We start from the raw sequence: 27,636 nt of genomic DNA, 5'->3' as shown, positions 1-27,636 counted from the left end.
ATGCAAAAAACTGTATTCTAAAGATTTAATGTGGTCATCATCCAGCTGCTGTAATGGTTTGGTGGAGAGTATACTATAAAGGCGTTACACCTCATCTTCATTTCTATGAAAAAGGGTTTAAAACCTGGACAAAAGTGCAATATGTTAAAAAGGCGTGATAAAACAGTTGAGAAATATTCTCTTCGATGGAAAGGGTTAGATCTTTTAGTACACAAACCAAAAACCACTCAACAGTGGCTGGAAACCAAAATTACTGGATTTATAGCTGTAGATGATTGGTCGTCTGGTAATCCAGATTTTAATCCATTATGTTAGACTACAGCTTGTGGTCAGAGTTAGAGAACATGAGCTGTCGATGTATTTTAATAATAATTAGAAAGGACAAAACTCTATTTTAAATGTGTTTCCAGTAATACTATTTATATTGCTTTACGTTTTCAGTATTTGGACTTCCATTTAGGCTTACAAATTTTCAAACGTTTCTTGTCCTACTAGCTTCCGCATTTCATTTCTATTTTTTGGAAACTATTTTATTTGAATGGTTTCTTGTTTTGCGTAAAACGAATTTAATTTAAAGTAGAGCAAAGGTCCGCAGTAAATGTGGCCTCTATGTAAAACTATAAAGAAAGGAAATAATAATGAAGGTATTCACTTTTCCATAGCTTTACAGCACGTTCAGTTAGAACAACTGTCTGCCTGCAGTCCGTCTTAGAAGTAGAAATATTGCGCTTAGGCACTAAAACCAATTACGAAAGGCCAGTTCAAATACAAATATTCACACTCCAACAACAACAAATGTACATAAAATACTTGTGTAGCGGCAGAGTACAGTGGCGAGTTGAAAGAATGTTGCTGATGGCCACGAAGCCAACGGAGCATAGCGACAACAGCACTCACTGCCGGTAACAAGCCAAGCCAAGTCAAGCCAAGTCAAGCCAAACGAAGCCAAGCCACCGAGTGGTCAGCCAGACAGCCAGCAGGTTAACGCGAAACAACACAGTTGTTAAGAAAATGAAACAAGTGAGTGCTATAGAATGTGTGCACAAGACGCGCTGTCCTTCTGCCCATATGGCGTCATCCCAACTACCGACGACCGACTGACTCCTCGGGTGAAACACTAAGAAAATTAACATTAATCGAAGAAGCGATAACAAGAATGCAATTGTTAGCTTCTTCGGCCACCACCAGGCGTTGTAGGTCAGGCCAATAAAAATTTCTACTTCCTTGGGCAAAAACGGTAGATAGCAAGCAAAAAAAAAAATTAAAAATAATTAAAAATGGACAAATGTGTTGGCATAACTTCAAAAATAAAGCGCTTAGAGGAAGAGAGCCGAGGTCAACAAAAGGACATTATTTAAGCAACTGTGGCAAGTGTGTGCAAATATGCAGCAAAACAAAAAGAACTCAAAAAAATATTACAGAAAAAAACAAAAAAAAAAAAGTCTGAAACTGTTGTCACTATGTTATCTGCAAAACGTCTGCGCTGTCTACCGCCTGACGCTTTTCACTCGCTCACGTTCTAAGTCACGCCAGCGCAGCGTAACGCAAACATCTACGTTGGCTTGCAACATTTTTTTCTTAATTTCGTTGGTCTGAGAGCATATCCTTTTTTGTGTTTGGCCAAAATACAATTTTTTCCGGAATTTCTTTTTTCATATGATGACTGGCTTCTTTTCTTCCCTGCGTCGCAAAGTGGAACGTGCTTAATGTCTGAAACGTGAAATTTATGCGCTCACACTGTGACTCGGCCGTCTGACACACAATAACTAATAGGAGTAATATGCGGGTTCACTCACACGCATACAAAGACATACAACAAGTATACTATATCTTTTACCTTAATAGCGCCGAAACTGGTTCAATACGCACCCATATGTTACGCTTTATGTGTAAATTTTTAAGGACAAGCATAAGACATAGTCAAGGGAAGACAATAAAGAGGCATACAGTTTGGCAAGACATTTTGTATTGTACATGAAAAATTGCTGTGTATAGAGCCAATATAAATTTTCGGAATTTTTTATGTTATGGGTAAAAAAATGTTACGCTCTAAGCGTTGAGATAAGCAAATGTTAGCGCCTGTTGTCCTGCTGTTTTCTTGTTATCCTTCTTTCTCCCTCAACTTGGGTGCCTGTGTGGTCATTTGGCACGGCAAGCTGACCACCATGACATGACCTTTTGTAATTTTATGCATCTTGCAAAAAAAATACCGTTGCAAAAATGGCACACACGCATTGCTTAAGAAAAATTCCTTAAATTTTCGAATGAAAAATCTTAGCTTACTACAAGTACTTTATAATTGTTAATTTGCACGTTTTTAGGTATTTTCAAATGACGGGTGGTTAATTGGGATAGCAAGTATTTGTAATCGATAAAAAGAAAAGTTCCCTTCTAAAACTTTGTGATTTCGATCGTTCAGTTTATATGGCAGTTATATGCTATAGTGATCCGATCCGAACAATTTCTGCGGAGATTGCACCTTTGTCATAGACAATAATCTTTGCCAAATTTCTTGAAGATATCTCGTTAAATGAAAAAGTTTTCCATTCAAGCATGACAGCTATACGCTATAGTGTTCCAATATCGGCGGTTCCGACAAATAGGCAATTTCTTAGGGAGAAAAGAAACTAGTTCGCGTATATACATGCACACAGGCGGACATTTTTTATATATACATACATTTTATGGAATCTCCGAAGTTTCCTTCTGGGTGTTACAAACTTCGTGGCAAATTTAATATACCCGGGATGAAACGTGCAGTGAGAGCCTACCGAGTTTCAGAATCACTCATAGCAACGAAGTAATGGGTCAAATAATGCAACCGAGAAGGTCGCCATACTGTCTGGACAGTTTGAGAGATCAACAAAATTCAAACGGAGTTCACTGATATTATTTTGAAATATTGTATAAAATTCAGCTGACTTGTTGAACCGTCAAGAACATAAATGTAAATACTAAATATTACGAACTTTAACTAAGAGAATATGCATGAAAGATTAAAAACTGGTAGTTTCGGAACCGTAGTCAATGCGATCAATTACACGGAGACGTTTTTTAGGCTGAAAGAAAAAACTTTCGAAGGCCGTGAATAAAAACTATTTTCATTTTTATAATAGAAATAAGTGAGTTCTAAGATCTCTCATAAGACGATCTTAAGTTATGGTGAACCGCAAGCGATGGGCTTTCATATCATGAGCAAATTTCGCAAGCCACGCCACAGAGATGAGAGAGGCCATTCTCTCTGTATTTTAACTCTATTACAATATACGTTTAATCTTACATATGACATCACGATATTCACCCAACTTATTAAAATTTTCCGTTTTAGTGACAATCTAAGTGTTCCAATAGTGAAGAACAGGTACTGCAGATAATTGAGAACTCATGACGTGACACTAAATCAGGAAACCCTATAAACACGCTGCCACTAGAGAACACAAACTGTTGCAACCGACGCAGCAAAGTCGACCAAAAACTCGTGTATTCAATCACTTCCTCATTTTTCCTTAATGCACACAAATGTACGTATGTATTTACAAATATTTTCAAGAATTCCTTGTACATCTGCTTCTTTTTCTCTGCTTCTATGTACTCAAGCACAGGAAAATACATATTTTTTTTGTTGTAAATACACCAGCGAGCTAATAATCTACCAGGCATTAGCTGGTGGAGAGCAGGTTTCAGACAATTGATGCTTGTCTGCAACTTAAGGAGCAATTTCTGGAGAATTCTTTACAATTCTGTATTTTTCTTCAATGTGCGATTTGCTTGTACTTTTCCATTCGGAATTCCTTCCGTTGCATTTTCCTTGCCGCGGTTCTCTTGTTTTTCCTCCCTTTCTTCCTGTGTGATTGTATATGCATGTGTTTTCGTACGCCTTTTATGTGTGTGCTTCGGCAAACAATCTCAATTTTCATTTATCACCTACAACGCTGGTTAGGCCCCTGTCACCTGAAACGCTCCAGCAGCTGTCGAGCCACGAAATCTTACGCCGCAAACAAACAATGTGTATATGTAGAGTAAAGCAAGATGAAAGACCTGAAGACCTTTCTACTTATCTATCAACTCATTTCAATTGCATTTCCGTATCATTGCATTACAACCGGATGAATGAGGGCCACCAACGGCAACCATCGGCTCGGCACATAGAGTAAAGTACAGACGAGAGTAATTGGAAAAGGTGCAATTTTTGTTTGTAAATGTTGTAGCTGTCGCACTACCTTTTATTAACACCACACTTGGCAGCGCAAATAAATCCTCCAGCCAAATCACATCAGCATCTTTAAGTTTGATTGCCGGTGCGACGGTCCATCCATCATGCAGCTTCTGCGTGTCTCAAAAGCAAAGCTAAGCGCAGGTAAATAAGTGGCGGAAGATAAAGAGAGGTATGCATGTAGAATTCTTATAAAGAAACCGAAAAATGTTTCATTTTTGTTGCAGTTGTCGAATCCTGATTAAGTAAATTACTATGCCGCCCAATTTTGTAGCATTCCATTGGATTACCTTTGGCTCGACCGCTAGCAGAACTAAGCAATCATGGCAGTTCTGACTGCTCGGGCCATATGTCGTCGACGTCGGTTGTGTCAAACATCTTGTGTGCCTGTTAGAACAGGTCTTAAGGTATATATATGTACGTATATATACTTTTTTTTGTGCCTGCGCCGTCACATGTAATGAAATGTTTCATTTTTCTTTTTCCACTTTCCGATTTGCTGCTCATTCTACTTTTAATGTGCATCTGGTCTGCGCATATTCTATGTAGTGTGTTATTAGAACTAAGCAGTGAATATGAGCGGACAAGCGAACGGTCCTATTGTTTGATTGCGGCCACTTCTGTCCGCGCTGAGCTGTTCGCTTTGCCGTATTAATCACAGGGGCTTGCTCGATTGGATTGCTGCGCATGCGCAACAGGCCTATATGACCGCGCTGTCATAGCACACACATATATATGTACATATATGTGGTATTGTGGTGTTATTATTAAGAGGTCTGTTGCGTTGCACTCACTAATCAGCTGCCATAATTGTGTCGGTCGCCGCTGACATTGTTGCATTTTTGCTTTGGTTGTTGTTGTTATTGTTAACCGATTGTTGCGATGTAGTGGTTTTCTAGCCTTAAAAAGCCTAAAGAATTTTTATGTGTTTTAAATTCTTCGAAATGTTCAAACATTTTTGATGGTAAAGAGATTATTTTCCAATTCTGAATTTGGCATAAAATTTTAATTTTAATAACTCATAAAATATAATATGTGAGTATGATATTTTTATATCCATATACAGATACTTTCCTCATCTTAAAAAAAAATTGTTTTATTACAAATTTGATACATTTAGCCAGTTGGTTGGTTAAAACGATGACTCCGATTCGATGTAAACGGTTCGATATAGAAATACCCTTCTTAATAACAAACACTGACTAAATAACTCTGTTGAAAACTATAATAGATACTGCATAGTTTTTGTCTTCTTGAGGGTATTAAACCGAACTACAATTCCAGTGAACGTCATGAATAAGATCCTGATGAAAAATGGTTGGGAACAGAGAATTTAAAGTTTGAGGTTTTTGTTAGATATAAGGTAGGTAGAAAATTTTGTCCAAACTATCAATGATCCTGAGGATTAGTTTTCGGTATGATCTTTGATGTATTTAAGAAGCCTACATCATGAGCTACCATTAGCACCATCAATCATCCGCCTAGCACCACCAGGGGCGGGGCAATCATCTAGAGTTCACCATGATCGATTTTGTACTGCACACATGTGTTTTTGCACAAACAATTTTACGACTTCTGGCTGCCAAAGCGTGTAACCTAGGTGTGTCAAACGGTTTGGAACATCTAGAGGATTCTATAAGCTTCCATTATCACTGGCCTAGCACCACCAGGGGCGTGGCAATTGCCCGAAAAGCACTTTGCAGTTTCACGTGCCACCCTTTTACGGCCATTAGCAACTTAACAGGGTGCACTAGTTAACGGAAACTATTTGATTAATATAGACGGACAGGTGCACTTTAATTAGAGACATCAATAGATAACATAAGTTGAACAGCTGAGTGAACAACTGCAATATGGCGGCGTGCCTATTTAAGGCTGTTGTTTCTGCTTCTTCCAAACTCCAGGTAAATCCCTATAGCATATTTCACACATTTAGGTTTGAATTCACATATTTTAATCTAGACTATTCGGACAAGCAAAGCTCCGATCTAAATAAATATGTCATCGGTACTATCCCGATTTTCCGTCAAAATTTTCTGCAGATTGAATATTCCAAAAATATATTGAACCACAACATTTGGTACATCCGCTACCACTACAAAAGTATTCTTAATAATGCTGCTGAACCTCCTTTAAAAAACTTATAATGTGTTTGAATATATCATGCGTTAGCTGCAAAAGTATGGTTATACGGGCAAGAATTTTCTTAAATATGTTCTCCAGCCAAAAAGCAAACAAACCCTGAAACACTGTCGAAAAAAATATTAATGGAAACGAGTTGAGAATTGAATTACAGACTTTTAAAAAGAATCCAGGAATATCTGATCTAGTCGGATGTCGAAAGTTTGGCGCTTATACAGAAAAGCTCAGGGCAAATCCCGCAAGTTGTGCTAGGTTTTACAGTGACTAAAACTGCAACAAGGTCTTATCAATGTAGAATCTAGCGTAAGTCGTAAGATGCATCGTAACGCGATCTTCAACGGAAAAATACTTATTTTAAGCCTGGACTTAGCTGGATGATATGAAAGTTTTCAAGAAAATATATAGATATATTCCGTTAAATTTAAATTTCTATGAACTTAATAAATCAGGAAGATATAGAAGAAGAGAAATCCAGAATATCAACTCAAACAAATCAAAAATTGCGAAAAATTCAACACATTTGAATGGGTTGCAATTGATCTCAAATTATCTTAATGAGCCGACAATAAAAAGCGGAAGGACGTGCCTAGCAGTAGCATGAAATATTGACCAAGATATGATTTATAAAATTTATGACGCTTAGTTATCCTAAACGCAATAGTTTTTCAGTGGAAAAATCTAAACTACAACCAAAAGTCGTTCCACTTCAGTTTCCACAGATCATAGCGCTCGAATCGAGGTTTAACAAAAGGTTGGACAGAATTCAATACGGTTCAACTGTGGCACACGATGTTGACTGCACGGTTGCGCGTATAGTTCGGGCCCATCATTATGGGGTTTAAACGGCAACTGCCATATTATTGGACTAATTCTTTTCCCCTGCGTACAATTCGAAACGCTTCAGTTAACCGCCGCAGAACACGAACGTATTGCGAAGATAAGCGCTGCTAGCTGTGCTACTAGCTAAGTTGGCTAACTAATATACGTACCGAGCTACCATCAATGATCAAAGCTGCACCACTAGAGTCGTGGCTTACTAAAAACAAGTCGGAGCTCATTTGTAGCACAATGGTTTAACCAACGCATTCATATGATTATTACCACGTCTACATTGCTACAAACAGCAAATGCCGCCGCAAGTCGAAACAATATTATGGGCAAGGGGTAACACAAAAGCATCGAGTTGGTGTCGAAGTCGGACAAACAAACAACAATAAAGTTGATGTGCTTTCGAAGAGCATCAAAGAATGTAACCCACAGTTGAGTAAAGTTTGCTGCAGAATGCCATAGGAGTACAACAAAAACAACAGCAACTAAAATATGCAGCTGAAATATACATGTTACACAGTGGGTTGGACTGCGGCAGCGATAGCGACGGCGGCGCCGACAGCACGCAGTTGGAAGTTCAAGTTGTGGCTGTGTTTAGGTTGAGACGCTGCTTGCTTGCACCACCTGGAAAGTGGTATGTCTTACCAATAAAATAGCCACAAACAAGTAGTAACAATTCATTCAACATCAGAGTAGAAATACTAGTATATTTACACAGTTATGCAGACGATAAAGACGGCTTTTGAAGAATCTACAGAGAGGAGATACCCACCTCTGTAGAGCAGCAATAAGAAATGTGAAAGAATATAATAATCAAGTTGGACTTAAAGACACATACTACAAGATGCTCAGAATGCCACAGCCATATATGGTGCAGGCCAAGTTCAGGCGGTAGACCAGGTGGCGGAGAGGAAGCAAAAATGCAGAGCAAAGTGCTGGCCAAGTTGTGTGTGGGGCTGAAAGTGGAGTAGTGCTTTGGTATAACTAGCAAGCTAGCAAGCCATAAAACGAAAAGAAATGTGGCAACGAAGAAAAAGTGGAGTTATGAATGTTATTATTATTGTTGTTCTATGTGATATGTATGTATGTGTATAAACAAGAAACAGAATAACTTGGTACATTACTTGTTTTTTGTATGCAGGTGTGTGTATGTGGTTCTGGCTGTCTGTCTGCTTGTTGGTCGTTATGAATTATAGCAACAACAACAACAAAAACAACTACGCAGTAGACTTGTTGTGCATACATAAATACACACCATTGCCCTCATCATTCATAAGAAATATTTTCGTTTAGTTTTTCCACTCAATTTTCTGCCTCCCCCTTTTGGTGTACTTTAAGCCATGCCTCGCTTTCAATACGCGAGCTTTATATTATTGACTGTATATGCAGAGCCATACAAGCTATTGTTTTACCTACTACAATTAGTATATGTACGAGTATGTATGGAAAGATTGCGTTTCAAAATTGCATTAATCAAGTAAAAATAAAGCTATTTGTGCGAATGACAGGTGCGTATTTGAAAAAAAGAACTCCAATACAAAGTAGTATATTTGTCGAATTGACTTAAATGGATTTTGGTATTTTTTTTTTAATTACTATGGTATCTACTTCTTTTCATCGAATGGACGAATAAAGCATATTTGAAAAAAGGTATTATGAATGGACAAAAAAAATTCAAAAATAATTGAAAAAAAGTTTTATGCAAAAATTTTTAACTTTTATGGTATGTACGAATAAAGCATGTTTGAAAAAAAAATAAACGAATGAACTAAAAAAATTTAAAAAAAGTTTTATACAAAAAAAAATATTAAAAAAAGATTTACTTTTAAAAAATTTCATCGAATGAACGAAAAAAAAATGTTTTATAACTAAAATAAGAAATGGCTTTTTAAGGTCTATGCTTTTTCTACTTTTCATCGAATCCATGAATTTTATAAATAGGTAATTTTGTAACAACACTAGATATTCAAACTGTGGTCCAATCTGAACAATATGTTCAGAGATTGTAGCTGCCTTGGACAATAATCTATGCCAAATTTCGTGAAGATATCTTGTTGAATAAAAAAGTTGTGCGGACACGTTCAAAATGTTGCGCAAGCAACATCATTGTTCTCAAAAATGTTTATAAGTAGTGCAACGAGTTCAAAGCGGGCCGAGAACGCATTAAAGACAGACCGCGCTCTGGCGACCCTTAAACCTGTGTCGACGCGGGCCACGTCCAAAAAATCAAATATTTTAAGCTTGAAAATCGTCGATTGACAATTAGAGACTACGATGAAATGTTGAAATATCTTTGGCTCAGCCCAAGCCATTTTAAAGAATGTTATGTTTCTCAAACGAGTGAAGATTCGATTTAAACCAAAATCACTATAATAGACCATGTCATAGCATTGGTTCTTCGATACTTTTTTTCCAAAAACTAGCATTATATCGTACCGCAAATTTAGCAAACTTAAGAAGATCAATTCGGGAAAGTCGTTTTTACACGATTGAGGAAATACAAAACCGAATCGAAGAAATTCTATATATATATAATATATATATATATATAGGCTATACCCGAAAAAGCCTATTTCAACTGATTTGGATGAATACTTGTATATAAAGAATTCACATTTTCGATCACAATAGTAAAATATACGAGGTGTGTTCAAAGGAAAAGGTGATTTTTTTTTGTTTTTTTAAAGTACTTATTTATTTATCAATATCTATTTTATGACATTGCAATTTAGCAAATTCTTAACAAACATCGCTGCCAGACGTTTCATTGATATGCCAACATTCTCTACAACTTCCCTATTCCCTAAGAGTGGTACGACGATTTTCAAGAACAATTTTTTTCACTGTTTCGATGTTTTCTTCACTTGTTGACGTGATCGCACCTCCAGCATGCTCATCGTCAACATCTTCTCGGCCTCCTGTAAACCGCTTGTGGACTCACCGAGTGGCACTGCTAACATTTCAAGTGCTTTGAAACAGTTTATGTTTTTGACGCAAAATTTTATACATATTCTTTGATCCATCTCTTTCAAAGTAAAAAATCGAAGAGCACACAAAAACGTGACTAAACTTTTTTGTAGTCAAAAATCTACTTTTAATAGAAATTGGCTCTTAATGCAAGCACATGATAAACATATGTGTCCGATTATAACAAAATCAAAATATCGATAATCGAAGATTGAGGAAAAATTGAGATTTGAGCTTTCATCTGGTGTATGAAAATTTTTAATAGCTGATTTTATGCTTTTATGCGACTTATTACTATTATAAAAATAGCTGCACGAATAGTTTTCTAAAACAATAGGTAATATAATGTGGTAAAACCTATATCAAAACATACACAATTACTAGAATTTGGTTAAGAAATCACTATATACAATTTTAAGTATATTTTGAAAATATATTTAATTATAAATAAATAACAATCTCATTATTTACATTAAGAAATAAAGAAATAAATCTAAAAAAAAAGTTTATTATATTCCACTACAACTACTCTGATTTCATTGTAATACTTTCATAAGCTTAGATTAATCACTTGGCAGTAGTAGCGGATAAAATTAAACGATTTGAGCTATAAATGAAATGGTGTTTGCCGGACGATCAAATGAGGCATATGAAACGTTGGCTCAACACAGACGCTAATGAAGATGTAGCCAGAGAGCATTGCCATTGACGTAAGATGAAATATTCCCACAACTGTTGCCACCCAAGGGAGCAGAAAATTAATCGTTATTTACAAACGATTTTATGGGAAATATTTATAAAAATCTGTTTTATTAAACGGAAAGGTGGAAGTGGTAGATATGCCTTACAAATTGTTTTGAGAGCCAGAAAGCTTTACAAATTGCTTTCTAATTTTTTTTTAAGCATTTGTGGCAACACCTGAGAGACGCTTTAGCACAGAACGCCAGCAAAAGAATTTAGGACAGCATTTGTAATAAATTTCTGATAAAAGAAATGTTGATCTATTTTGTTCGAAGTGGAATTTACAATTCAAGGCGGCATAGTTAAAAATTCTCATGAAATTTTTAAAAGTTTACTTTAACAACGCTTTTCTAGGAAAGCAAATTTTAGCGTGGATATTTATTTTAAATGCCGAAAATGTCGAATACAAACATTAAACAGGAATACTATCATATATGCCAGCCTAGTTTTGCTCCAAAACAATTTCATTTCTAATATTAAAAACGAAAATTCGTTTATACGCTGTCATGACAATGTTTATTTTGATATACATATATGCATTTATATACATGCTATGTATGGTAATTCTATTGAAATTGTTTGAAATAGAGTAATAGTTGAACTCAAATAAAATTATTGATGTTTTTAAAAGCAAATAAACGACACAGAGCACGCTGCAACACAGTGTTGCAACTCAGTGTGGCAAGCAGTATTGATAAATTTATGAAAAAGCGCAATGGGAATATTAACAACAAACACAACACACTTACATATCAGCGACATCAATAAATGTCAATACGAGCGAATGTCGGCGATAAATCGAAAATGAATGCAATAAACGAAATTGAAATTGACGGGGTTAAATGTGCAGTAACATATATTTGTCGCTGCGAACAAAATGAAGGGGGCACCGAGGCATCGAAAGCAAATGCCTCACACCAAATGTCACGCCGCTTGACGGTCATAAAGTGGCGAAAAGTGGCAGCAACGCCGCTGGCAACAACAGCAACAATAATGGGCGCAGCAAATAGCCAAGCAGTGCCGCACGAAGCTCGTACACTTTTATTATTGACTGCTGTCGGCGGCGTATTTACGCGCTCGGCAATTCACTTTAAGCGCAGAAAGAAGAGGTTAGTAAAAATGGCAATAGTGGAGCAGTATGTAGCAACCAATAAGGGTTAAACACCTGCCGTTAAAGTTGCCACAAAGTACTCGTATGAGTGTGTGCCACACACTATATTGCGTAATGCGATCAATGCAATCAAATCGTATGAGTGAAATCGTGAAGTGGAAATCAACTTAGTTCTACCGTGGCAGCCGCGTGTTTCGTGCCCTCACTCGGTCAATAATTGTAACTTTGTTGTGTTTTCTGTCTTCGCTTTCCCCTCTGCAGTGCATGCGTACGCTTTTTATAGCATTATCGCCGTGGTACATCAATGACATGCTTTGCACCGACATTCGATTTGGATTAACGTGCTACAAATCGGCAGCAAAAATCGCAGTAAAAATACGGAAGAATTCAAAGCATTTCGAAATGTAGGGAAGTTGACTTGAAAGCAAGCGGGATTATACGCGTTGGTTGGCACGCGACAAAGGCGTCACGTAAGCCTTTGTACTGGAGTACATAAATTTCTTACGGCTTTAATTTATGTAGGTATTTTCGCAATGAGCTAAGCGAAGTAGTTGCATATACTGAGGGTACAAAAAAAATTCTAGATTATTTGTGAAACAATTAAAGCGTTTGTTAAAAGTTTTACAAAAAAAATATTTTCTATATATTGTACATATAAACATTTAAAATACACGGAAGAATATTATAAAGAAAACAAAAGCATGTCACATACGTTTCATTGAAAATTAAAATACATTTTTATACACACAGAATTGTTCCAAGAAAAACTCTCACATTGACCAATAACAAAAAATAACTTTTATGAAGATATTTATCTTAATTTTTAAAGGTCAGTTTGTATGCCAGCTATGTGCTATAGTGACCCGATCTGAAAAATATGTTCGTAAATTCCAGCGTTGCCCTTGACGATAATCTATGCCCAATTTCGAAAAGATATCTTGTTAAATAAAAAAAAATTGTATACAAGGATTTGATTTTTATCGGTCAGTTTGTATGGCAGCTATATCTTATAGCGGTCTGATAATGGCGGTTCCGGCGAATGACCAACATTTTGCGGAGAAAAGGACGTGAACAAAATTTCAGATCGATGTCTCAAAAACTGAGAGATTTGCTCGGGTATTTACAGTCGGACAGACTTACAAGCAGATGGTCATGGCTAAATCGACTCAACACCTCACGCTGGTCATTGATATATACATTTTATAGGGGTTCGATGTTTACTTCTTGGTGTTACAAATTTCGTGGCAAACTTAACGTACACTGCTCCGGCGAAAAATATTTGGACCAAAACTTTATCCACTGGAGACAATGGGATTGAGTTTTTTCTAAAAAGAAACATATTTATCGGCGAATTTAATATGTATTTGAAGCTCATACTTCATCATCTTAAATATTCAGATCGCAAATCTAACGAATAGATGGCGCTGGGGTCGTAATGTCTTCCAAATGTTTGATTTCACAGTAGATTGAATGATTAATGATTCTGGATGACCACAGGCCTTTCGTTGTAATAGGAAAGAGGGAGATACCAAAAAATGATTGGATTAAACATATGTACGTTTGCTCTATTGAATTTGCTTTTCACGAAATATCGCTAGCTCTTTCAAGAACATATTCACATTTGTATTTATTTGCAACACATCATTCAAAATTACTAACTTCCAGGCAGTCAATAAAATGGTCGAGTTAGAGTTTCATAATTTTGATGTGTATTATTTGCCACTAGCTGTCAAGAAGAGGAACACTGGAGGTGTGATTTTGAAGAAAAAGAAATTTTTCCAAGTGGTCATCTAAAATATACCAAGAATACCATATGTACATATATGTCTCAAGAACCCGGTTTTCAGTCTGAGTTTATCTCGCACTCACGTATATTGAATACATAAATATTTATTAACTCAAAATGTGTGATCAGTAGATTTTCAGGATTTGAAAATTTCCAATTCGTAATCAATAACCCATAAAAATATTTAAATATTTCAAAAAAAATTTCAAATCATACATTAAGGAGTTATGATAGCTATAAAAATATGTAACCAGAGCCCGAAGTGTACAAATAATTCCACCACACACAAATCACTTAATTCATTTAAAGTCATGGGCTGGCAACACGGAAAAGGTGTTTGACCTTTTTTGCGAACAAAATCTCATCAAATGCTACGGCAAACGACAAATGGCAACAAAAATAAGAACAGTAATTTCGCAAATGGCAAAACATAAACATAGAAATAAGCATAAACAAGTAAGGAAGGGCTAAGTTCGGATGTAACCGAACATTTTATACTCTCGCAAAGTCAAATAGTATACTCGTTTGAGATTTCTTTGTGGATTGGCTGATATTTTCGGTAGAAGGTCAACTATAGGCACTGGGGTCCACATATTTAGTACTTAGGGGCTTAAACAGTTTTGGTTCGATTTAGACAATTTTTGGCCACAAGGTGGCATACTTTAATCGCATTATTCACGCAAAGTTTTATCCCGATACAGTCATTGTTGCCTGATTTGCATAGTGGAAAGTGAAATAATCAGATGGAATTTAAAATGGTGTTATATGGAAAGTAGGCGTGGTTGTAGTCCGATTTCGCCCATTTTCGCACTGTGACATAGAAACATGAAAAGAACGTTATGCACCGAATTTGGTTGAAATCGGTTAAGCAGATCTCAAGATATGGGTTTTCACCTAAAAGTGGGCTGTGCCACGCCCACTGTCTAATTGTGAACGCGGTTCCTATAAAGTCATCTTATACCATCTCAGAGATAAAATTTAATGTCTCTGGCGTGTTTAGTGCTTGATTTATCGCGCTTTTAGTAGTTTTTAACAGTACCGTTATATGGGGAGTGGGCGGAGTTGCCACCCGATTTCAATTATTTTCACACCGTCAATAGAAGTGCTAAAAACATTTGCTTCCAGTGAATTTTGTTATTATAGCATTAGCGGTTTAGGAGATATGCACATTAAACCTATTAGAGGCGGGACCACGCCCACTTTTTTAAAAAAAATTTTAACTGCAGATGCCCCTCCCTAATGTGATCCTGTGTACCAAATAACAGTCTTGTATCTTATTGCGTAGCTTAGTTATGGCAAGTTATTTGTTTTTGATTAATGGCGTTTTGTGGGCGTGGCAGTGGTCCGATTACGCCCATCTGCAATACCAACCGTCTCACGGTACCATGAAACATGTCTACCAAGTTTCATAAAGATATCTCAATTTTTACTCATGTTAGAGCTTGCACGGACGGACGGACAGACGGACGGACGGACAGACAGTCACCCGGATTTCAACTCGTCTCTTCATCCTGATCATTTATATATATATAACCCTATATCTAACTTGATTAGTTTTAGGTGATACAAACAACCGTTAGGTGAACAAAACTATTATACTCTGTAGCAACAGGTTGCGAGAGTATAAAAATATCATCGCAAAAAAATCATATCCAAAAAATATGAATAGGCATAAACATGCAAGGATCCTCCAATATTTCTAACTTATCGCCAGCACGAAGGGCTACGGTCTAAATAAAAGTTTTGCTTTGATTCAAGCTAGCTTTTAGCAGTACCAGGACTTTTTATTTTTGCTAGAGCTTGCAGGGATATAATAGCGTCGTTTGCATGCATGGATTAAATTTTTCTGCTTCTGCTTTTATCATATAATTAAAGTAAACACACATTTTACATACTTTTTATGCAATTGCTTTGACTCACTGAGACTTCAGCTCCCTTACGGTATATAAATTGCGCCGGCAAAACTTTCAAGTAGAAAAGCGTGTAGACTCCATCTTGTAATTTGCCAAACAAAAGTAATAGCTTGAAGGTGTTTTGTGGGTGAGTGCCTGTAGACGCCCATAAAACATTATGTTCGACATTAAAAAGTATATAAATCTGAACAATGGAAAACATGGAGTTGAAATGACGGTGATTTTGAAAACCTTATTTTGCTCGAGTGAAGATATAATTTCTTGATGTATAGAAGATTGGTCGTGTTTTTAAGAAACAATATCATAAAATTACCATTACTACATTTATTATATATAATTTTTAAAAAGATGCGAAAAAAGAAGAATAGACTATTTACTTGTGCTCTAGATATTCATGGCGAATTGATATTTTTTTTCTAAATTATTATTTTTCATGAAACCGGATCAACCCGAATTAAAATTGAATTCGTATTTAAGGATTGTTGCCAGAGGTATGTCATAACCTTAATAAGGAATAAATGAATAATTAACTTCAGAATCTGATGTAGAACAAATGTAAGTACTGTTAAACCAAAACTTCTGATTAGCTGGATTATCAGCTATATACAAGTGAGAACTTTCATTTTAGGGATTTTCAGTCGAAGAAAATTAGACAGTGCCATCTTTTATGAATAAAAAGTCTAATTGAGTCTAAAACAGGCGATTTAGAATAGTCGGGTATCTTAAGTACAAAATCCTTAGATATAGTGCGAAACAAGTAAATTTTGAGAACTTAATGATCTATAAACGGACTTCCAGAACACATTTCTATAGAAACTGTGAACTAAAATTGAAGATTAGAACATCCCATAGTGGCTAGACTAAGGCATCACATATATTTTCCTCAGTTAAAAAACACCGAGCAATTCCTAAAATATCTGACAACAACACTATTGCCGCATAACAATCACACCTGTTACAAATTAGCTAGCGCATGTTCCAGGGTCTATAATTTATTTGCAGGTGACAAAACATCCTGATGTCACATACTATATATAACAACAAAAATTAAACCATTACACAAAATTTTTGAACAAAACTTCAAATATGATTTATTACACATACAACAGCTACTGCAAAAGCAAAAAACATAATATAACAACAACAAATACACCACAATCGACAACCGAAAATCAACGAACCGCAGAAATGTGCGTGAGTGCATTTATGTAGCTTGACAGCCGACAGAGGGACGGTGTAACCGCAGCGGCATGTAGAAAGTGGCATGAGGCATCAAAGTAGCGGTATGATGAGACAATATGCAGACACGCAACAAATAAGGCCATAAAATTAATGAAGACACACACAATGAGCAAAATAAAAAAAAATTTTAAAAAATATATATTTTCAGAAAAAAAATTATTTTCAAAAATATAAAAAAAAAATATTATTTCAAACAAAAATTTATTGAAGACAAAAGTGACAGACCAAAATGCCTACAAAAACAAACGCACGTTTAAATATTTTAATATTTGATTGCAACATTGCAGAACAATTGCGACAGTGGCAAAGATTCACGCTTTGACACGCACGCAAAAGTACGCACGTGTCTATATATACATACATATGCAACAACTACAAACATTACAATCCCCTGTGTGCCATTTAAGGTGTTTTAATGCGAGTGCCCTTAGGCGCTTTAGATAGGCGCTCATTTAACGGGTCGCCTGACGTTGAAGCCAGCCAACGCTTGGGTACGTAAGCGGTCACATGTGCGTTGACACATTTTCCCAACACTCAGCCCAAGCAACGGACACCGAGGCGAGGCGTAAGTGCACGTAGTAAGTAGCGAAGCTGCACCGACTAACTGTCGAACTAGCTGACTAGGCCGAAATGGTTAAGAGAGCCTAACGTAGAATTTGCTCTGTAAGGCAGGTAAAGTTGAGTTACGTTGGTAGTTTGTCTACAAAATGGCGGCTGAAAATCTTCCGCTTTGCAATATAAGTGCCACAGGGCAACAGCGGACCACCACCGACTGACCACCAACCTTCATTGACTTGGTATGGCGCCCAGTCGACGCTCGTTACTTGCTTCTGCTATGTTTCTGTTATTGTTTAACATTCATACTTAGTTTCTAAAGGTCTTAGTTTTGTTGGTAAGCGCTTGTATGCTTGTTGCGGGAAGCGAAATGTAGTACTTAGATTCCGCATGCCTTCCTTCAACACTTTCTCATTCCCCACGATTATTAATTATGCTGTTGTTCACACACCTGTTTCGCTTTAAGTGTATGTAGAACAATAGTTTGAGTTCTAGTGAGTGTCTGTAATATCTTAACTTGAGAAGTTTGTTGTATAGGAAGTGCACAGCACATCGTAGTAATTCGTATGCGTGAAGACAATATCATTTATTGTGCTTCTGACTCACGACATGCCCAAATTGGATGCACTATTCTCTTTTCAAAAAATATGGCAGCACTGCAGACAGTCACCAGTGCCAGGTGTTCACACCAAAAGTATTTTGGACATATAAATCGATACCGGATCTATATAGAATGTAACTTTATAATAAATATTTATATTTTAGTGGAACAATGCAACCTGTTGCACACCTGAAGAAATTCGAATCGACTTCTACATGTATGTGTTCTTTTGTTTATCCTTATATCGCTTTACCACCTCACTCTCTCGATCTAGCTCGATAATAATCTTGTAAGACTTGACGTGGACCAGGAACAAAAACATGAAAACCCCACTCTTTAACTTAGAACTTTATAAAAACACAGTTGTAATCTTAACAGTACTTAAAATGTTGTAAAATTAGTCATATATAGGATTCAGTTGTTTTGTTTTGTACTCAAACATTTTTCGCTTTCCAACACTTAAATTACCTTTGTTCCTGCAGCACTACAATATTTCTTCGCACACCTTTTTTCATTAAAAAATTTGATATATGAAGTAATGTGCCTACACTTTTAACAAAAATTTACTGCCATTTTGGCATTTCAACCGTCTTTTATCTGTCTTTTGTCTTTAAATACATGAGTTAACATTGTTTTCACAGTCATTCACCTACAAATTGCGCGGCGTCAGCCAACCACCGTGCATCACTTTTGAGTCATTATGGTGCTTTGCTTAGTAGCTTTGTGCGCATTTTCATTAGAAAGTGTTGGAAACTATTCGTATGGCGAAAAACGTGTTTTTTCTTTTATTTTCTGTGTTTTTACTTTTGGTGTCTTCACCCTTTTCCTAAATCGACAACATAGCAACAAACAATTTGCTACATTGTCAACAAAAGTTGTTTATACATAAGTTACCTGCAAACAACTACTGTACTGGAAATTACCCTTGGTCTTGTTGCTGTTGACAAGTTTCGGTTGTTTTTGTTGGAAATTGTTGTATTTTGTGGTTTTAAAAAGTGTAACCACAATTGTCTGCTCCGCAAATCAATGTGGTCGCATTGTGGTTGTTGTATATTTTGTTTTTGCTGTAGTGTTTATTATGGACTAAACCTCAGCAAGAAGGGAGATTTATATTACTAGAATTACGAGTATCGCATGGCAGGCAACTAAAATATTTTATTATTGAAAAAAAAAAACAACTTGATGTTTTAAAAAATATTTGAAATGACTGTTTATAAAAAGTTTTAGACCTACAACATCAAACAGAGTGGAAAAGGGATTTCAACTTATAAGCTAATAAATTTAGAAAATTGTTAAAAATAAAAACCGAAATAAGGTGTGGGTGTTGTTGTATGATGCATCAAAGTCTCTTTTTTTTAGCATTTTTGTGCAGAAGAATACACGTTAGAAATTTTTACTTTTTCGAAATGATTTCCAAATTTATTTGACGTCATATTCGAGGAATTTCCAGACAAATACTCAAAGAAAAGAAAAAAAAATTAAGATATTGATCAATCATGCTCTATCATTCTGTACAACAAACCAAGTCAGACTAGCAAATATTCTATAATATTTATAACTACATATAAATCACCGGTATTTACTGCAATGCAAAAACTGAAAATAAATTCAAAATATAATGTAGCTAAAATATTTTTCAAAGCACGATTTCTCCGCAGTTCACAAATTACACCCACACAAACACAGGAGGCACCCAACCATCAACTATCGCACCTTCACTTGGGTCAAGTTCAAAGCTAAAAGGGGCACCAAAACACAAAAATATCGAAAAATCAATACAAAAACAAAAGACAAAATCAATAAGAAAGAAATATTGAAAAAAGCAGGCAAACGATCAGCAATTTTATGGACTCTCCACAGCCAACGATATCCTGACATTTATACATTCACAGCTACTAAATACTTGTACATTGACTCAGTACATTTGCGAAGCACTTATTTTCAAGATCATTCATCAATTGGCCGCCTTCGTCGACGTCTCGCCTTCAACCAACCGCATAATAATCTAAATAAACACTTGGTCACTCACTCGCAAATGCCACAACGCTGCGGCATACTCGGTATATATTTCAACAAAACGGTAAATGGATGCAATGCAGACACACTACATCTGTACAAGCTGTTTTGAAGTGGGTGAAAGGCGCAAAACAACAAGAGCACACGAAGTTCGCCAAAAAGTTTATCCAAATGTTTATTTATCAAGAAGATTTATTAATATGTGCTGTGAAAAATGGACAAGTGCAAAGAAAAAAAAAGGCAAGTAAATAACGAAGAAAATCAAATAGCAATAAAAATCATGTGAATGACGAATAAAAGTAATATATAATATAATATATATAGTATGTTTGTTGAAGTTATGTACACATATGGACATTAAAATAGGTACCGTTGTTAAATTGCCGTTCTCACGACTATTAGGTCTATGGACGTACCGGTACGGACTCGGAATTTATCCGGCTACGGACTGTCAACTCGGCAGCATTCTTCAAAATTATTTCAGGAATGTTTTATGCCGCTACAACAACAACAACGAATCAAAATTAATTACAAATGTAATAAATACACTGAAAATCATATGATTGCTCATAAGTGGCAACACTGGTTTAGATTTAATTTTATGAAATCATAAATTTAACCAAAAACAAAAAAAAACAGTTGAATAATAAATCAATATATGGTAAAAGTGGCAACACCGTTTCGACTTAATTTGACCGAATCACTGTTGTTTCGACTTAATTGATCGAAGTGTTAAAGGACAATAATATATATTGAAAAAAATTTAACAAAAATTAAAAAAAAAAATTGAAAAGTGGCAAGATTGGTTTGGATTTAATATTACGAGATCCCTACTTCCATTTAATTTATCAAAAAGAGACTAAAATAAATTGGAATGTAAAAACTTAAAATAAAACTATAAGTGGCAGCACCGCTTTGTGTGAGTTAACGAAATCAACGGTAGAGAATTTTTCTGGGCCTTCCGTTAGATGAGTTCGAAGAAAAGAAGCTTGAACCTTACCCCCCAAACGGGCATTAGATAACCGTTACAACAACAACAATTTTCGTAGCCACTGGCAAATGTTTAAATCCAATTTAATCTAATCCGATAATATGAGCGAAAATATTTGAAAGAGTAGTTCGTACTTGTTCGTTAATGTTCGTAAGAAAATAAATATTTCAAAGAAAGAAGATTTTTTTACATAGAAAATAAAATGGCACAAACGAATTGGAGTTTTCAACTCAAGACCCCAAAAAGTGACCAATAAAACATGTTTACGTATTACATGCGCTGAAAAGTTATTGGCCGAGAATGAAAGTACGTTTTTTCTTTGTGAATGCTTTATTCTTCGTTATAATCTCCATCTGGAACAAGGCATTTGTTGTAACAGGCCTCCAACATTGCGATACCAGTTCGATAGTCTGAAACTGCGAGGCCTTCATTATAGACGTTTTTTCATCTCATCCGCATTTGAGTGAAATCTTTTTCCATTGCATCACTTTTTGAGTCTGGCAAAAAAGAAATAGTCACTAAGAACCAAATCTGGTGCATGTGGTGGGTGGGAACAGAGGTAGCGCTACTTTGAGACCACAAACTTGAAAACGATTGAATGAAATTTTATGAAGCTTTGACAATAGCTTAAGGTTAGTACTCTGAGATAAGGCGTGATTTCTCGATCAGACCAAAGGCTTTTCAGTGCATGATTTTACAAAAAAAAAATTAAAAATATAAAACAACTTTTCAATTAAAAAATTCTTATTTTTCCAGCTTCAAAGCGTTAGTACCTATTTCAATGTGCATAACTGTATGCTTATGGCTTATGAGCAACATAAAAGGCGTGTAGCAACAATATAATAATCTTATCAGAGGCGAAGGTGCGAACTAAGCGCTTCTCAAGTACATATGGTACCTATTACATTTTAATAATATTAACTCGTTCATTCATATATTATATTTTATGGCACAATATAATGACAAAAAGTAACAATAACACAAGAGTAGAGCGCTGATAAGGCTAACTAATAAATGTTGACGAAACAACAATTGTTCATCAAGTGTGCAAATAAAAGCGACGGAGTGACGATGTCGAACAGCGAAATGTCAACAAGGCTATTTACAGGTAAATACTGAAGCGTCATGCGAATACATACAACACATACATACCTACATATGTACGTATGCATGCGCATATGTTGTCGATACTCAAATGAATGGCAAAAATAAACAAGAATTTATTTTATTTAGAACTCGAGGTTCGTCAACTCTTCGAAGTGGTATAAGAACCTTTGTGGATGCATATAAACATATATATATATGTATGTATGTAAGTAGGTGCCATATGACAACGTCCACTTAATGAAGTGCTAATAGTGGCCTAACAAGCAATTCTTTATCTACTACCACCGACTTAACCCTAAATAAATATGCTGTACCTGCCTGGTAAATACTTGTTAAGTCTATAGATATTCATGGAAATGTACGCCTAGCAATGTTATCTCGGGAATTTTACAGCAACAATAACAGCAACAATGAGCTAACTCAACAAATTTCACATTAAATCGTTAAACTGGTCTATAGACTTCCGAGTTCCGAGCATGTGCTAAGTGATTTAACCAACAACAAAGTATCGATGGAGGCAAAATAATGCCACAAATATGTGTGTAGGTGTGTAAGTACATAATTTGTATGCGCATGCAACAGAAATGACAAATCAAATTGGTTTCTTCTTCACTAGAATATTCACGTGTAATAAAAAGAGTTATGAGTTATAAATGAATTGGGAAGTGAACCTGTACCTGTACCTCGGCAGGTAAAAAAAAAACGTGCGCAACTCGTCACCCTTGGTGGGCGCTGCGTAAACAACTATATTCCCATAAATTTATATGTATGCAGAACAATGTCAATTCACTAATTTGTTGATTTTCTTTACTTTCTTCTGGAAAACTGTTCGAATTCTATAAAAATTAATAAGCTAAACATGTAGTGATAAACAAGTTTTACTAACGTCATTCAAGTCAATTAGAAAAGCGGCATATTTAAGTTTTAATAAATCGATCGCCCAAGCGAATGGCCATTATGATACAGTGGCGGTTAGTAAAAATGCAGTGCAGCTTATATATCGGAAAAAATATATTTATATTTTATGGGTACGAATTCAATTTTATTTTATGCAATTTTTATATTTTATAATTACCGTTATTCAACTTGAAATAAAATGCAACCCTTAAGTTTTACTTTTTAGTAAATTTTGGCACTTTTGTCGAATTAATAACATAAAAGCAAAGTATTGTATTAAATATAAATTGATTTAAGCTACAAATTATGACTTTAATTGTAATATAGTCGAGAGAGAGAGAGAGAGAGAGAGAGAGAGAGTTGTGAAGCTATAGGTTTTGCAGATAGTTTTTAATGCTGCAGAGATTGTTGGGACTTGTTCTACAATACTTCTTGACACGTTTTTTTTATTGTTGGAATTTTTGGCGAAAAAATTATTTAAAATTAAAGTATTAAATATGACTGTAGTGCAAGAACATGGAGAGACAGAATTAAAAAGAGGACCAGAGAAAGAAGAGAGATAGCGAATTAGGAACAGAACGAAAACGGAGATAGAGAATGACTTGGTGATAAGGTATTTGAAGAAAAGGACCAAGGTATTGCCTCGACAGTGCAAAAGTAAATGAAATTTTTGTTAAAAATGTATTATATTGTAGGACCTAAAAATGTTATATCTTATTTAGATTAACATATATTTTTAGATTTACTTGAAGCTAAAGAGTTAAACTTACATGTCAGAAAAAAGCGTAAATAAAAATTGTGCATTTACCATTCCCACGACATTCGGGTCTACGTAACCGGAACGGACTCAGTTTTTTAAACAAAGACTGTCAACTTGGCCCCTACAACAACAACAAATTGCATTTACAAAATTGTATGTACTTTAATAATGGACTATTAATGTTGAAAAAAATTGGATTTCCTTGATCCCGTAGCCGATCTCCAATCTTTTTTTTTTGCTTTTTTTCTGCTTAAAATTATTTCAAATTCAAAAGCCAAAAAAAAGTATTATTACTATAGAATAATAAAGGTGATGATCGAGGATCTAGTCCAAATTTTGGTTTTTGACAAAAAGACTTCCCAAACGAGTCGGGTTTTGTGAAAAATATTACAGTTCAGAGTGGCTTAAAAATATGAGTAAATCATATTCCTTTGATTATTACTGGACAAATACATATGTATATCGAAGATGATAATGTGAAAATTTAAACGTTTCGGCGAAATGTTCCTCACCGACTCTGAACACAACGCTTCGAGAAAAAAAATTATTACAAATATGTTCATATCTCCGAAACTATTTGCGATATCAATCAATGTCAAAGAATATTCTGAAATATATGTAAAACAAAGTACAGCAAAAATTAAAAATTTAAAACATGTTTTGAAAATGGGATAGTTGAAAATAAATATATATTTCGGGATATAAACATAATATATTTTTTTTAATTTATTTCTGGTGTTGCAATTAACCCACCCACCACTGTAATAAATAAAAAACTGAAGAACACAGCAGCAGGTTAACCATAAAAAATATATACTTACATACCATAGATATCTAAGCACATATTTATTCTACAATGAAAAAAAATCCTCCCATGATATACGGTCTATGCCCGGAAATTAATAGAATAAAAAATATTTACATATGTGCGTTAAGTGTATGTGTGCAATTACAATTTAATTACGTCATTTAAGGCATAAATTTCTCATTTAATATGGTAAACAATACCGCTTTAATAGACTAATGAATGCGTGAACTCGTAGAGCAACCGCAAAGCGTGTTATTTCGGTAAGTAAGTCACCTTTAGTGAGTATTAAACGAAATTAGTAGATGCTGACTGCAGCAGAGGAGAAAGAAGCTACTTAAATATTAATGTTATGTAGATGTCGAAGATGTTGTGCGAAAAGATACATACTTACATATATGTAAATCATTTTTATGAATACAATTACACATTTTACCACTTTCGCGTTGTGAGTGGAGTGAATTTAGTGCTTAATGCAACTATTTATCTTTTAGTTGTTGTCAGTTAATTGGAGCATAGCGTACGATTGCTGTTGGTAGACACTGTATATTGCTTAAAGTGGCTGTAAAAGCTACTTATGCGTCAGTTTAAACATTAAATACCATACTTGGAGATAACAATTTAATTATTGTTATTATTTCTTGATATTTTTTTTTTGCTTAAGAACTGTGTTTTGAGAGCAAACGCGAGGGTAATTAAAAAAGTTAAAACTAAACAAAAAAAAAAAATTATTTAATGTTAAATATGATAAAAAAAACAAATTTTTTTAGCAGTTATTGTGATAGTATACCCGTCAATTATATACTAAATATAAACAACAGAGAACTCACAAGAGTAGATCACAGCAAATATCTGGGTCTGTACTTTGATACACATATGAAATGGAATTTTCATGTGAACGAGCTGGCCAAAAAAGTCAGATACTTTGCTTTCCTCTTTTTCAAATTGAGTAAATGGGTTGACATAAAAATCTTAAAAACTATATACTATGGACTTTTCGAAAGTGTAATCAATTACGGAATAATTGCCTGGGGTGGAGCCTACAAAAATGCTCTGCAGCCTATAACAAATATGCAAAACCGTTTATTAAAGTTCTTTGAAAACAATTATGAAACTAATTTGCCACTTGACATTAAGAAAACTTTTATTGTTAAGGCTATAATACAATACTAAGAAAAGTGTAAATCAAAATATCTTACCAAACAAGTACAAACTAGAGCTAATACTCAACCATTACCAAAAATTAAAAAGTCAATTAGCATTAAAAATGCATATTATATAGCAAATAAGTACTTTAACATGCTTCCTAATAATTTGAAGATTCTAACATGTAATAAAAAATCTCTTAACAAAAATCTAAAATCCTGGATAAATAACTTATCAATATAGTAAATTTTAGCTATCTATTAAGTGATTAATTTTTGCTCTTACTTGGTATAATATATAATTTATATGTATAACTTTGTCACGCAATATTTAGTGTAATGTACTATTATCCATGCTAGAATATTTATAATATTAGAAAATAAGATGTTAAATATATTGTTTTTGTAATGCCCTGGTTCTATGCACAGATGTTAAACATCTCTATAGACCTGTACCAGATGAAATAAATAAAATATCTGATAACGTAATCGAGTGACCCACTTTATTTTATTTTCCAAACGAGTTTAAAGACCTTGGAACGAGTTATTAAACGATAACCGAATGTGGTGGGTATGTAATTGATAAAAACTGTGACTTTGGCTGCACCGAAGCAGTAATTCCCTTCAGAGGTGTATATCTTATAGGATAAAAGGGTATAAAAAGATATTTTTCTTGATTTCGATTGTGTAGTTTGTATGGCAGCTATATGCTATAGTGGTTCGATCTGAAAAATTTTTACGGAGCTGATAGCGTTGTCTTTAGCCAATAATTTATCCCAAATTTTGTCGAGATAATTCGTCAAATAAAAAGTTTTCTATACAAAGACTTGATTTTGATCGATCATTTTGTATGGCAGCTATATGGTATACTGGTCCTATCTGAACAATTTGTAGAGATGATTATATCTTTGTCTTGGACAATAATATACTTTAGAGGGGACTCCAACGTATACTACTGAGTGTTGCAAATTTCATGGCAAACTAAATATACCCTGTTCGGGGTATAAACGGTCATATTTCGCTCTAGCAACACAATAACTAAAAGAACTGAATAAATAAATAAATGTTTAAATATTATTTCAAAACCTCCTGAAAAGAATTCAAAAATCATTTTTAAACCCAAATAATTTTGCGAAATTTAATAGTTTAATAAATAATTGATAAAATGTATATCTGCTATGGAATAAGAAAATATATATACAAAAATACACCCAGCATATAAAACATTTGCTCGGTGCAGCTGTATTTGAATAGAAAAATTGAGTTAAAAATATAAATAATTGCGCTCCAGACACACATATTGGTTGAAAACACACATCAGATGTTCTCTAAAATTTCATTTTTATTTCTATTTAATAGTCTCTATGCATAGTGCTGGTCATAAATTTAATTTTTGCAGCATTTCGATTTTAATTCAGTAAATGTTTTAAGTAAATTGCTAAGACCGATGTGTAATTAATAAACAAACGCTACTACACCAACGGGAAATCAAGTAATTTATTCTCCCTACCCACCCCACAACCGTATCATGCATACGTCACAAGCCCCCAGCACTTAAGAAGTCTTAGCACAACAACAGCATGCATGTGCGCATTAATAATATACAAAAACAAAATAAAAACTATATATATTGTATATATATATAATTAAAGGTGTTGCCAAGCTGACGCGAACAACAACAACACTTGATGGGGCGGTAAGAATTGAAGACAGCCAGACTGGCGAGCGAATAGACACTTTCCAGCGCTGCAATAGGGCAACACATAAAAGCAAAGGAAAGGAAGGAATGCACAAATGTATAGGTATATGTATATAT

General features: G+C 34.8%; 1 protein-coding gene and 1 long non-coding RNA gene across 2 annotated transcripts in view; one reads left to right on the top strand and one right to left on the bottom strand.

Annotated features, from left to right (window-relative positions):
* Positions 1-27,636, bottom strand: part of S (EGF receptor activation regulator Star) — an 84,047-nt gene that overhangs the window by 37,335 nt on the left and 19,076 nt on the right. The window lies entirely within an intron of this gene.
* Positions 20,880-23,519, top strand: LOC106627527 (uncharacterized). The gene is made up of 4 exons (XR_011395689.1): positions 20,880-21,738; positions 21,863-22,000; positions 22,077-22,214; positions 22,340-23,519. It is a non-coding gene; the product is annotated as an uncharacterized lncRNA (long non-coding RNA).

The sequence above is a fragment of the Bactrocera oleae genome, chromosome 3 (assembly GCF_042242935.1).
Source record: "Bactrocera oleae isolate idBacOlea1 chromosome 3, idBacOlea1, whole genome shotgun sequence".
NCBI lineage: Eukaryota > Metazoa > Arthropoda > Insecta > Diptera > Tephritidae > Bactrocera > Bactrocera oleae.
The sequence above is the reverse complement of the archived record's forward strand: the minus strand, read 5'-3'. Positions and strand labels throughout refer to the sequence as shown.